The 15070-nt window shown below is 37.4% G+C and overlaps 1 long non-coding RNA gene across 1 annotated transcript; it reads right to left on the bottom strand.

The window, feature by feature from the left end:
* Positions 1-11102: 11102 nt before the first annotated feature.
* LOC140522302 (uncharacterized) lies at positions 11103-14008 on the bottom strand. The gene is made up of 3 exons (XR_011973272.1): positions 13899-14008; positions 12955-13038; positions 11103-11165 (listed from the first exon to the last, which is right to left on the bottom strand). It is a non-coding gene; the product is annotated as an uncharacterized lncRNA (long non-coding RNA).
* Positions 14009-15070: the final 1062 nt, after the last annotated feature.

Raw genomic sequence — 15070 nt, 5'->3', positions numbered from 1 at the left:
GAATAGAAGTGCATTAAGGGCAAGGACTGGTTTATTTTTATCTTTGTGCTCTAAGCACCTGGCACAGCACCAACTAAGCAGGCTTAAATGCATTTGGAATTGAATTGATACCAATTTCTTTTATCTTTATGAATTTCATGTTATCAGATGCAGGACAACACTCTAGCCTGTTAAGATCTTGGATTCTGACTTCTCCAGTGTTAGGTTATTCCCAGCACTGTGTGATCTGCAAAAATGAATGTGCCGTCTATGCTTTTGTCCAAGTCATTGATACAAATGATAAACAGCACAGGGCCAAGCCAGTTATTTGAGCATTTCTGAATCTCTGATTGTGTCCATACAAGTCATCTAATCTGGAAGACGTCTTTCCATCTCTCCCTGCTTACAAGAATGCTGTGGAATATTTTATTAAATACTTTTGGTATAAGTTACTACAATTTACTTAGATTTTGAGAGGACGGTCAGAGTAGACAGGAAAGACATAACAGATGAGCTGCTGCTTGGTAGACACTGCCCTACTTGGAAGACATGATGAGAAGCAAAGGGAAGGAGATAAGTATTTTGAGTGAAAGAGAGGAGAATGGAATGCCTTCCAAGCATTAGGAAAGACCAGGAAAGTTCAAGCTAGTTTCCTGTAATTTAGACCAGGAATGGGGAACTTTGAAGTGTGGATTCAATCAAAGGGTTGTACTTGAGGATCTAGAGGGCCTCAAGATCACAAGTTTCCCACCCCTGACAGACTCTGTGACAGTAGTAATGTGAGGTAGGACTGGAAAGACAGGTTTGAGCCAGATCATGGAGAGTTTTGAATGCCAGACAAAGAAGTTTGTGCTGACAGCTGGACAGAGAGTGTAGCCCTGGTGATAATGCTTATTATAGTTCAGCTAGTTGCCTAGCAGGCTGCCCCAGGCTTTATTGGCTAGGGGTCTCAACATAGGATTCCTATATGAGCTATCACTGTATAATTCTGTGCTCTGTTAATTTAGGGTTGTTGTTTAGTTTGAAAATCTTATGTCTAAGGAACCAGTGGTGTAAAGATCATAGTTGATTCAAGTGGCTACTGCTCAACACAAACTGGGAATCCAAAAGGATAGTTTCAACCTGTATTGAAGCTCTATATCACATAAGCATAGTCAACAAAACAAATTCTCACGGGTCACATCCAAATTTACATTTCTTATGCATGTTAGTTCATCACCTCTCTGTAATGGGTTGGGCAGCGTTTAGTTGATCATCTTAAATCTTTCAAAGTTGTTTTTAATGATATTCTACTCCTCAGACTCTTACTGGATCATCATTCTTATCATATCATATCCTACACTGAAGGTGTACCCCAAAGCTTTTAGGCTTCTCTTGTCTCTATACTAACTCATTTAGTGACCTCATCAGCTTTAATTTTCTCTTGCTAATGACTTCCAAAACTATAGTCTGTCCCAGTCTTGAGTCTCACATCAATTGCCTTTGAGATATTTTGACCTTGATGCCCTGTAGACATTTTGAATGTCGACTTCGAAATGGAACTAATTATATACCAAATTTCCCTGTTTCTGTCGAAGATACCACTGTTCTTCTGCTCACTCATATTTGCCACCTTGGTGTCAACCTTCATCACATGCTTTCCTCACCCCGTGTAGCCAATAAGTTGCCAAATCTTGTTTCTATTTTAACAATTTTAGAATTTCTCCCTTTCCCTGTACACAATCACCTCCTTATTTTAGATCCTCATCACCTCTCAAGTGACTCCTAAATGGTCTCTCTGCCTTAAGCTTCTTTCTAATTCATCCTTCTTAATGCTCCAAAGGTTGTTTTTCTAAAGCTGGGATATATCCACGTCATTCTCCTCCTTAGTAAACTCTATTGGCACCGTAATACCTTCAAAATCAAATATAAACTCCTCTCTTTGAAATTTAAATTTCTACACAAACTGACCTCAACCTACCTTTTGAAGCTTATCATACATTATTTCCTTCATATATTCTATTATCCAGTCTAACTGGTCTCCTTATTGTTCCTTTCACATAATACTACATCTCTTGACTTTCCCCCATGCCTGGAATATATGCTTTCCTTAAGTCCACCTCTTAAAATCTCTGTTTACCTTAAAAACTTGGCTCAAGCACCACCTTTCTTGATCCCCTTTAGATATCAGTACCTTCCTCCTCCACAATACCGTGTCATGTATCTCTTTTATGTATATGCCACCCTCTTGTTGGAAGGTAAGCTTCCTAAGGTAGGAACTGTTTTGCTTTTCACTTTGTATTCCTAGTTCTGTTAAATACCTGGCATATAGTCAGTGCTTGAGGAATACTTAATAATAAATTTAAAAGATTAAGGATGGTGGCTCAGTGTTATACCTGCCAACTCTTCCTTTTAACTGTAGGAAATAAAGAACAATGTTTTGATTGAACCACCAAGGTTCAATAACTGGGTTGTTTCTTCAACAGGTATTTCCTCCCTCTCCTTTCTCTTTTATGTTTAAAGCCATTTTGATTAGATTCTTAGGAATCCAGGAAAATGCATTTTTATCAACCCTGTTAGGTATACTACAAGTCGGGCAAAGAGTATATTTTCCTGTATTATAAAACATGGTGAAGAATTCCAAAACCCATTCTCAGATGCCATCTTCTTAACTAGATGTCCACTTCTCAAATCTGCCTTTCTCTTCTGAAGTTATGGTATGTAATTGGCATTTGTGATAAAAAACACCACTTATGCCCCTCATGTCTTCAATTTTGTTTCCAGTACCTCATAATCTTTGGCAATGCTGTCCTAGATTCTTTCTGGCAGTGTCATTTATGTCCACATGCATCACCAGAAGTAGGTAATAGTCATCAGGTTTGACAGGTCTTATAAAGTGATATATACCGATGAAAGACAACAAACCTCTCTATTACTGCTAAAGATAGGGAAAAAAACTTCCTTGGTATCCATCAGCAGTGAGTTAATAATCATTTTTACTTATCTTTTTACTTTCATACTGACCAGATTCATTCTCTATATCACTTATAGATCCCCATGAAGCATATGCAATCCTATCCTTATCTCACCCCATATATCTAATCATCAATTTTACCTTTCCAGTTCCTAATACTACCCCTTTCTCCCCTCCGATGCTGCCCATGATAGTATGGGTCTCTCATCATATCTGTATTATTGCAATAGCCTGTTAGTGGGTCTGCCAGCCTCAAGTCTCTCCCGACTCTAGTCCATCCTCCATTCAGTCACTAAAGGGATTTTCCTAAAGTGCAGGTCTGATCATGTTAGCTCTCCTAATTTGTAATCTCTATGACTCCCTATTGCCACCAGGATCAAATACAAAATGCTCTTCTTGGCATTCAGATCCCTTTATACCTAGCCCCCTCCTCCTTTCCAGTCTTCTTAGGCCTTCCTCCCCAAATGTACTGCAGTGATATTGACCTGGCTGTTACAGGAAGAAGACATTCCTTTTCTCACCTCTAGGCATTTTCTCTGGCTCTCTTTTGCCTGGAATGCTCTCCTTCCTCAACTCCACCTTCTGACTTCCCTTACTTCCTTTTAAGTCTCAACTAAAATCCTATTTTTTGCAGGTAGTCTTTCCCAACCCCTCTTAATTCTAGCACCTGCCTTCTCTCTGTTAATTACATCAGATTTATCCTCTGTATATCTAGCTTTGCATATATTTGTTTGCATGTAGTTCCCTCATTAATCTATAAACTCCTTGAGGGCAGGAGCTGTCTTTTGCCTCTGTTTGTACCGCCAGTGATTAGCACAATGATTGGCTTATAGTAAGTAGTTAATTGATTGATTGATTTTATTTTTTTACATTTTGCAGTTTAACAAATCTGAATATGTGGATATCTCCTTTCAACTTTTTTTCCTCAGAATAATTCCCGGAATTTTATTTGTCTCAACCAAAGACACAAACATTAAGTATATTTTAGGGAAAAAGTGATAATCTACATTGGTAACATAGAAGATCATTGTGATAAAAAAAGCCATCCATTACACTACATAGATTGCAATATTCAATTGCATTTTTCAACCAAACTTTTTAAAATCAGGAGCCAAAAAAAGGAGCAAAGTTTACAGTGGATATATATATATTTAATTTCACTGAAACATTTTAATTTTAAATTTTTTAAGTTTGATTTTTTTCTTCCTTTTTACTAGAATTGTTTTCTTTCAAGTTTAAAAGTTGATATGTGTTTTCCCACATAAATATAAGTCTTACAGTTCTATTTCAACAAAAACAGTTTAAAAGTATGTTTCCTTAGAACTTTTTTTGTTAAAAATTAACATTTTCTCTGTTGTTCACTAGAAGTATTTTCTTTGCAATATAGCATTTGATATTTACTCTTCTTATTTGAATCTCCTCTTTTGCCTACTACCACAAATCTCAAAGGATTCCAAATACAGTGGTTATTGTGACCAGTACTATATTACTTCCATTGGGCATTAAGCAGTTACCTATTACCGACTATGTTAATATTGACTGTTACTAATCCCTGATACACAATGTTGATAGTATTCATGTAAATAGGCAGTTTGGTACCATGGAATAACAAGTGGATTTGGAGGTAGGACCTGGGTTCGCATTCCAGCTCTTCCACTTAATGCCTATGTGACCTGATGCAAGCTAGTGTTGAAGAAAAAATATTAATAATAATACTGTATTCTCTTTTTAGGCATTAATTTCCCAGTAACTGTTTTATTTAATATAACATCAATCTATATCTAAGCCATTTCCAGCTTGGAGACAAAGAGAGGTCCAAACTGGTAGAGTCCCCTACGTCCTTGGATATGACTCTGGCCCAAGACAATTTCAGATAACATTTATAGGAATCTTGAACACGGGAAATGTATCTTAAAGTAATTCTGTTTTAACATTCCAGAATTGAGCTACCATATCTCTGTCACCTTCATTCAGGACCACTCTCCTAGAGAAATCTGTATTTTTGAAATGAATCTTTGGGAGGATTCCCACTTCAAAAATACAAATTGACTGGTTGAATGGAAGAGAATATTTTTTATTGGTAGACCCTTCAGGGGATAGAGAGAGGAGGTTGCCATTAATTGGGTCAATATCCTAGTCAGGAACTGGGGTGGGGGAAGACAATATTCTTATCTAAACAGAGGTACTGAGTTAAGTTTCTGGTTATGACTTCTAATTATTTAACTATTTAAATTATTTAATTATCAATTTTAATCCGTTTAATCTAAGGAGACGCCCCCTTTCCCTTTTGTACCAACCTATTATCTATTAGGTCATCAGGGTGGCACAGTGGAAGGAGCTCTTGTTTAGAGTCAGGAAGCCCTTAGCCCTGGAGTCAAGAAGACCTGAGTTGAGCACAAGTCACTTAGTCCTTTTTGCTTCAGTTTCCTCATCTGTAAAATGAGCTGGAGAAGGAAACAAAACCACTCCAGTATCTTCGACAAGAAAACTCCAAATGGGGTCACAAAGCATCTGACACGACTGTACAACAATAATATTCCTATGCTTTTCCAAGGGACTTCTGTAGAAGTCTGGAAACGACTTTAGAGAAAAACACTATTTCTTAATATTTCTAGAGAAACTAAAATGGAAATGTTTACTATGCTTCCACACTACTTAACCTCTTTGGGCATTTATTTCTTCATCTATAAAGTGAAGGGATTGTACGATATGAACTCTAAAATCTCTTCCATCTCCAAATTCTATGTGTTACTGATTATACAATTGTTTAATTGCAAGCAGTATTAATATTATTGCTATTTTTGTCTTACTGTATGCTAAAATTTTGATGTATGTTTGGTGGAGGTGGAGCTGACAAGAAATACAGTGTTTACTATGAATAGTTATTTTCCAGGATTTATATTTATATATTCAGATCACATCCTAGACCTTTTCCTTTTGAACCCTGAGAGATAGAAAGATCTGATAAGGAAATAAACCAGAGTTCTGGCTCAGTTGAATGAATGGAGAAAAAACAACCTCGCTCTTAGACAACTACTTTAGCAAGGATTGGAAAAGAGAACTATATCATCAAGATATTAAAAGAAAAATTATAGTAAGTGCATTTCCCAGTCCACATCCATATAAAGACAAAGCCAAAAGCCTACAGGAAGAGGAACAACCGGAAAAAAAAAAACCCCCGAAAACCCAAAACCCAGCCTGGGAGCATAGTGCACAGAAGTGTATCCAAGGGGGTTAGGTTGTAAAGGGCTTTGAAAGACAAAGAGAGCATTTTGTATTTGAATCTGGAGACATTAGGAAGTCACTGAAATTTATTGCATATGAAGAGGTAACATGATTAGAACTAAGAAAAATCACTTTGGTGGCTAAATGGAGGATGGATTAGCTTGGGTAGACACTTGAGACAGGCAGACCCATCAGCAAGCTATTGCAGTAAGCCAGGCATGGGGTGATGAGGGCTGGCACTAGCATGGTAGCAGTATCAGAGGAGAGAAGGTGACATATTCAAGAGATGTTGCAAAGGTGAAATCATGGGTATTGAGATACTATGAGGAATCCAGGATGATTCCTAGGTTGTGAGCCGGAGGAACTCAGAAGATGATGTTGCCTTCTACAGTAATAGGGAAGGCAGGAACTGGGGACAGCTTAGAGAGAAAGATAGGTTCTATTTTTCACATGGTAAGTGTAAGAAGTATACTGGAGATCCAGTTCAGGATGTTTGAAGGCATTGGAGATGTGAGATTCTCAGCAGATAATTTGAGGCAAGATGCAGAGATACGAGCATCGTTAGAAGATATTTAAATCCATGGGAAGCTGATGAGATGACCAAGTGAGGGAGAAGAGGGAGAGGACTCAGGACTGAAGCTGAGAGACATATGCAGTTAGGGAGTGTGATCTGGAATCCAGCAAGAGACAGAAGTAGTGGTCAGATAGATAAGACAAGAACCAGGAGAGAGTGGTGCCCTGAAAACCTAGAGAGAAGAGAATATTAAGGAGAGGAGGCTGATGAATAAGGTCATAGGCTGCAGACAGGTCAAGTGAGAATAAGGATTGGAAAAACGTCATTGGATTTGGCATTCAGAGATCATTGGTAAGTTTGGAGACAGCAGCTTCTGTGGAATAAGTTCAGAAGCAAAATTATAAGGGTTTAGGAAAAGAGTGCACTTGAGTACCATCTCCCTTTCATTCTGTTTCTGTGGTGGGCAGGTAGCAGATACTATCGTTCAAACAACCCACCTGAGTTTTGGGGAGTTAAAGAAAGAAGCTGCTTTTCCTTTTGTTTCCTCAGCTATCAGTGGGAATTGCCAATTTCTTCCTATCCAAATGACCTCCCTCCCCCATCATTGTTCATTGCCATTTCATTGCTGTCTTTTCCTTATAACCTGTGAAAAATTTCTCCCATTGAATTGGAACGGAAGCCTCAGCATTAGCTGGCTGAGACTGGCCGTGTCTGGATGGTTGTTAAAATATAAGGCTGCCAGGTCTCAGCAATTTTTAAAAGTTTGAGGCATTCCAAGTAGACTGGCTGTGTGGAATATGATCCTTCTGCTTCCACCAGAGGGCAGTGTGTGAATGAAGGAATTTTCTCTCCTTTTTTGTCTGGGAGTCTGTTATTAGAACTGGTAGAAAACATTCCATATATCTGGGAGAATTTTGGAGAGTAAAGTAGTTTCAACAGTTTGAGACAGGAAGAAGAGGTATACACTTTTTCAGCAGACACAGGTACCTCTGTATCAGGAACCATTCAAGGTAGGAAATAAGACCTCTGGTAGTGGAGAGCTGACTGGATTCAAAATATAACTAGTCCTATCAATCAACAGTCAAATGGTAGACAGGAGCAATCTTCAGAAGAAAAATCATGTCTTTGGAAATATATAATGACAAAATAGTTTTTTAAAAAAAGCTATTTGTTCAATCAAGAAACTATATAATTATAATAATTGCAATATATATATAATATAAAATTGCCAATTATTTCTTGTAATTGTTAAATAGAAAGTGTTTCTCCTTTACCCAGAAACCCTGAGGGTCTTTCCTTCCCAGTTTGATTTTTTTTCTTTGATTAAAGGAGCCATCCCTTGAGTAACTACTTAAAGAAGCCTATTCATTGAATGAGTCTATCTCACTCAAAGTGAGAATGTGGCAAGGCCTTAGCCTGAAAGGGCCAGGGTCTCCCATTGCATCCTGAGCCATCTCCAGTTATCCTGATGAGTATCAGGTCACTGAACCTAGATGGCTCAGGAGAAGAAAGTGAGGTTGGTGACCTTGCCCAGCCCTCCCTCACTCAAATCAAAGGCAACTGCAAGTCATGTCATCATCTTGATGTCATGGTCCTCTTCAAGAACAAAGGACAAACACAACAATCACAATATAAAATATATAAACTAGAACAAAATAAGATTCAAAGATGAAAACTTGAAAATTAGGAGAAAAATAGATAAAATAGAAAACAAAATACTTAGAAATGATAAAACTAAAAGCCAGCTCTTTGAAAAAGACTAACAAAAGAAATAAACTATTAGATAATCTGATTTTTTGAAAAAAGGGCAAAACCACACCCCAAGAGCCATTGATAGCTGCTATCAGGGAGGCATACATGTTCTTTCCCATATGATATAGTTGACAGACACTCAGGTCTTGAAATCCTGGAGATCTCACTTCAAGTTCTGCCTCAGACATATACAAGATGTGTGACCTTGAGCAAATATTCTGCACATTTACAAAGAAAATTAAATCTTGCATTGCTCAGAATTGTATATTGCTCATATTTCTTTAGGTCCTTTTCTTTTTTTAATAACAAAGTTTGCCACTGAACTCTAAAGCAATTTAAAGAATGCATGTTACATATGAACCTTTTCTAGACAAAAAGCAAAAATCATAAAAGGTTTTGGAGGTGATTTAGGGGACTATATACTCCAGGGGTATAGTATTTAAATTACAATATAGAAATGTGTGTTGTATAAAGTTTCTATATAAATCTGTGATAATTATAGAATCAGCCACACATTTTGACAATAAATTTTGAGTTTATATGTGAGTTTAACATTTCAAAAATAAAGTTCCCTAAATAAAAATAATCCATCTACAAACAAAACAGAGGGCAAAAAGATCAAATTACCACGATAAAAAATGAGCAAGGTAAAATCACAATTGAGAAGAAATAAATTGAATTATCAGAATGTACTGTATATCCAAAATAGCAAAACTGAGAATTAAAAGAGATGGAAGATTATTTTAAAAATACAAATTAATAGTATATGATATAAAAATCATTAACATCTCAATCTCAGGAAATGAAATTGAATAAGCCATAAAGGAGTTATCATAAGGAAAAAAAAAAGTTCTTATCCAGACAGATTTACAGGTATTATCTAGTAAATGTTTAAAAACAACTAATTCCTATGCTAAATAAATTGTTCTCAAAAATTGAGAAAAAAAAGAATCTACCAAACTCCTTTAATGAGATAACTATAGTTTTAATTCCTAAGCTAGGGAAGGATAAAGTAGAGAAAGAGAACTGTAGACTGATATCACCAGTCAATATCAAAGTAAAATTTTAAATCAAATCCCAGCAAACAAGATTATAGTAATATATACAAAAAATACTGTTCACTGTGACCAAGTTGGATTTATATCAAGTCAAAGAAGGTTCAACATTAGAAAACAATCAAAATAACTAATCATATTAAAAACGAAACCATCCCAAACCACATGATTACATTAACATGTATATATGTATATGTGACTTGATAGATTGATAAAAGCTCTTTGATGACTGAAAGGAGGAATCATATCGTTCCTAGACTTAAATAAGTTAAATATGTAATTATCATAGTTTAAAACTAAAAGTTAGTGCTATTTGTTATGAGGGAGGAAACAGTAGTAATTTTCCCAATAAATATAATAAAAGGGTAAAACAAATATGCTCACTCTTCTCCACTATTATGTGAAAATTCCCAAACTGATACCAATAGCAATTGTACTTTTGATAAGATACAATCCTAATTTATGCTAAAAACCCTAAAAAAGACTGGACACTTTAAATATGATTAAAATATAACTATCTGGAAAGGTGGGGTGATTGATTTATTCAACCCCACTCCAGTTATAGTAAATGATAAAATGTCCAATCAATCAATCTCATTTATAGACTTTTAGACTAAGTATGGGAAAATCCTTTGAACTGTTAGTAATGTTGTATAAGAATTATGTTTAGATAGGTCAAAACACTTGGGCATGCCCCAGATATAAAAACTATCAAGTTAGATAGCTTGGGATCGTTTGAGAGGTTGAAGCAAGTGTGGTGTTACAGCATACCATAAGGAGCAAAGGTAGGACAGAACTGTGGCAGAGAAATGAGATATTAAGAGATATTGAGCTTTGTAGGCTTAGTGGAAGAACTACTCTGAGGAAAATCCTGAAAAATGATTGCCTCTTTCCCCAACTTCCCCTTATGACCCTTGACTCCGTAATATAATTTGCTATTTTGCTACCCATACATTTCTAGTAAACTCAGTTTTTTTTGCCTTAGTCACAAAGAAGGCAGGGGCTGACTAGACATAGATATAGATGTAAGGTTAGTCAGAAAGGCCAACCTCTGACTAAGTGTTAAAAATTTTCCTATTTGAAGATTCAAAGTGACTGTGACTGAACTTATAATTTTTTTGGTCTATAATAAACTCTCTAAGACCAAAGAGATGGAATCACTAGTCTTTAGGCTTAAATAAGCTAATTGTTGTAACAGGCTGTTGCATGTATAAAACTAAAAGCTGGCATCATTTGTCAAGAGGAAACAATAGCAGATTTCCCAACAAATAAGGGGGCAAAGCAAAGATGCTCCCTCTCCCCCACTATTATGTAACATAATTCTTAAAATTATACTAATAGCAATAAGGCAAGAGAAAGAAATCAAAGTTTAAATGTTGCCAAAGAAGAAACAAAATTATTCACGTATGTGGTAGAGAAGTGCACTTAGGGCTGCCAAAGCTATGCCCACCCACACCTGTCTCCTTTCCTTGCTTTCTTCTTCTTGTGAGAACAGCAAGCTACTAAATGACTAATTAGTTAGCTAACTATTTTTATGACTCTGAGTACTCCTGAGACAGCTAAAAAGTGCAATCAACAGAATGCTAGACAAGGAATTAGGAAGAGCTGGGTTAAAATTTGACCTCATATACTTACCTGATAATCCTGTACAAATCACTTAACTTTTTGTCTGCTTGAGTTTCCTTATCTGTAAAACAGGAATGATAATACTAGCACCTAAGTCCCAGAGGAGTGGCAAAGGTAAAATGCAGTATTTGTACGGTGCTTTGCAAATATTAAAGCCCCATATACGTGTTAGCTATTATTATTATTAAACATGATTTATTTATTCCAGTCTCTCACAGCTCATACCATTTCCAAACACATGAGTAAAGTTAACTGATCACTGGTTTCAATAAAGGGCCAAAGGTTAATCAGGAGTATGTCCCCAAATTACCCAAACCATGAAATCCCTCTTATCTCTGCTCCTCAAACCCTTGTCCTATGGCTAAATGCATCTATGCTTCTTCTGTCCTCATTCGTAAGATTCAGCTCTTTAAAAAAAAACTTTATTTTTATTAATATCTTGTTTTCACATTGATTTCTTTTTCCAACTATAGTATCTCTTATTCAACTACTCAGAAAGTTCTCCCTTATTACAAAGAATTACAAAGAAAGATTGAAAAAATTCCCGCCCCCCAAACTAACCAGTGTATCAAGTGAATTGGAAAACATATATAATGTTCTACACGTTTTCTTCATTTTTTTCTCTGAGGTCATTAGACAGATCACTTTTAATCGCTTTGCAGTTTATTGAAAGAATTAGGTAGTAAATGTATAAGCCTGAATAAATTATTAAAAGTTTTCAAACACCAGTCTTTAAGACTCCTTGACACTTGTGTTGATTCTATTTTCTTCTTACTGCACTTTGAATGGATATGGCTAGAAAAAAATTTACTCTCAACAAATTGTATTTTGTGGCATGGCATGCCTGTCAGGCAGTCCATTCCAAATCTCAGCAGGACTGGTCCTATCTGCTTGGCTTCTTCCTACCTGCTCTACATTCCCAAGAGGAATTTCAATTCTTGACATTTCATTCCACTAATTTGCTGAGTAGGGTGGAAGAAGTTGGAGTTTTCTCTGTGTCTCTAGTCTCTGTCTTTCTTTTTCTGCCTGATTGACTTTCTGTGCCTCTGACTGTCTCTCTGTCTCTGTCTGTCTTTATTTGTCTCTGTTTGTCTCTGTCTCCTGTCTCTATCTTTCCCCAACCACTTTACCCCTGCTCAGGCTACTTGGAAGAAAAACCTAAGATGTAATTCAGTCATGTACCTCTTTTAAAAAAAAAATCAATAATGCAACGCTGTCCTAAAGCCATTAGCATGAGACTCTCTCCTTATTGGTGGAGATGAATGCTTTACTTTGCATGAGAGGTGAGGTGGAGTTGGTAAAATACAAAAGAACTCTAGCCACCCTCAGTCCTCTTGGGGTCTTCAAGTTTTGAGTCACTTTGGACACTTCTAGCTTCCAGCTTCAAGAGGGAAGATGGAAGAGGCTAATTCCACTTCAGGTTGCTGAAGGAAAAGATTTTGGGAAGACATGAGAGGAGCTGGCAGTCTTCATGTCCCTATCCCTAGCTTGCTACACTAGAGATTTTAAGAGTTTCCGCTTTAGTGAAATCTAGGACTCTCTCTCTCTCTCTGTGTTGAACTCCCAATAGGAGAGCTCCTTTACTCTGTATTGTCTGAAATATATTCTCCTTTCTATAGTATCTCTGATTTCTGCTTTGCTACTGACTTGGGAAATATGAGTTTCTTTGCTATTTACTGTGTATGTTTATTGTAGAAGTGGTATTTGGTTGGAAAAGGGTCAAGCCTGGGTATAGAGCTTAGGGTCTTCCTTCCCCCAATAATGACACAATGATCAGAAGTTAGTTTGAACCTTATCATTTCCCTTAGACTAATAATATTTAATAGAGCAGGTAGATATATAATCCTAACCTGGTAGGCCCTCTTTCTGAGAGCAGAGTGGTAGCCTCTGACCCCTCACTTCCTTCTTCCTCTCGTAGCAGGAATGAAAGTATCCTTTGGAGAAGGATGGGGAGAAAAGAGGCCAGAGATATTTATTCCGATTCCCTTCAAGGCACACAGTGACATTCCTATGCTACAGGTAAGACCCCTTGCTACACATAGGAGCTATCTACATGTGAGGCCTTCTTGTTACAATAAAAACTCATGGCTAGAAATTTTTCAGAGGTTAAAAGGAAAACAAATCTGTAGCACATTAGAAATGTAAATGTAATAGTGATTATCCTGGTCCCCACTGCCTGAAGGCCAGGTATGTCACATTTCAAACCATCAGCTTCCTTCTTAAGGGAAATTGGAAGTATCTAGTCTCTCTGCTATTTGTTCAAGACCTCAATGATGGTATTCCCCCAATTTTAGGGGTTCCCTGCATCCCATTTCCATTTAATCATGTAAGATTAAGCTTTTACTGTACCACTTAGATTTCTAGACTATTACCTTCACATATACAGCAAGAACAAACATACAGACATCCTCCCCCAACACTGGGGGGGCATAATCCATCCCCTCCACATGAGGTTCACAGTATAGCTCAGTTCCTATATAGCACAGTTCCACTGAATTTCAAGTGCAAAGCCTCCATTTTGTTCTAGTTTCAGGCTTCTTAACTTCTCAAGGCTACCCAGCTTGGCCAGCTGCAACATCTGGCACGGAATCCTGCTTCCAAGGTCACAATGGCTCAAGTCCAGGAATTGTACTGCTCAAATCTAGAGTTGAAAAGGACAAATGAAACAACAAAATCCCAATAATGTTTCTCAGGGCCATGGGGCCTAGAAAGGAGTCTGGGGAGGCAGCCCTTCCCCTCACCCTCTTCAGTACATGATGCTCATGCTGGATAAATATGTGAACAGGATCTTTACCTTTTCTGGATGCAGCTGGAAAGAGAGACTGTTCCAGTCTGGTAGTTCTAAATATACAGCCTGTTCCAGCTACACAGCCAACTTCTGAAAGAGGCTACTCCCACATGTGTGGTAGGGGAACCCAGAATGTCTTCTCTGAAAAGCAGGTCCCTCCCATTTCTCACATGGAAACCTCCATGTTAGGTGATTTGGGCATGTGCAAGGCAAAGCCCCTTTACATATAAAATAACAATAATAGTTAGCATTGATATTAGCATTTTAAGATTGGAGACGCACTTTACAAATATGAGTTCATTTGTTCCTTACAACAGCACTAGGACACAGTTGCTTTTATTATCCCTATTTTACATATGAAGAAACAAAAACTGACAGGTTAAGTGACTCGGTTAGAGTCACTCAACTAGTAAGTGTCTGAAATTGGATTTGAACTAAGGTCTTCCTGATTCCAAGTCTAGTGCTTCATCCACTATATCACTTCTGAATATGCCAGTCAGTTAATCAACATTTATTAAGCACCTACCATATGTTAAACATGGTGTTGAGAGCTGGGGGTACAAAAAAAGGCAAAAGATAGTCCCTGCCTCATCTGGCTTACAATCTAAAGTTATAGAAAACATTCAAGCCAGGCCTGGGTCAAGAAGACTCATCTTCCTGAGTTCAAATCTGGACTCAGACACTTACTAGCTATGTGACCCTGGGCAAGTCACTTAACCCTGTTTGCCTTAGTTTCCTCATTTGTAAGATGAGCTGGAGAAGGAAATGGCAAACCACTCTAGTATCTTTGCCAAGAAAGCTCCAAATGGGATTACAGAGTTGAACATGACCGAAATGACTCAACAACTACCACAAAACTATATAAATATATAAATAGGAAATAATTAATAGAGGGAAAGCACTAGAATTAATAAGTGTTGGGAAAGGCTCCCAGTAAAAGATTGACTTTAGATGGGACTTAAAGGAAGCCAGGAAGGTCAGTAGTCAGTGTCAGTGGGAGAGCATTCCAGGCATCAGGGACAGCCAGAGAAAACGCCTGGAGCTGAGAGATGGAGTGTCTTGTTCCTGGAACAGCCAGGAGGCCAGTGTCACTGGATCAAAGAGTACATGTTGGAGAGTAAGGTGTAAGATGACTGGAAAGGTAGGCTAGGTGATGAAGAGCTCTGAATGCCAAAGAA

Source organism: Notamacropus eugenii, chromosome 2 (assembly GCF_028372415.1).
Source record: "Notamacropus eugenii isolate mMacEug1 chromosome 2, mMacEug1.pri_v2, whole genome shotgun sequence".
Taxonomy (NCBI): Eukaryota; Metazoa; Chordata; class Mammalia; order Diprotodontia; family Macropodidae; genus Notamacropus; species Notamacropus eugenii.
This window is presented reverse-complemented; position numbering and strand designations above follow the sequence as displayed.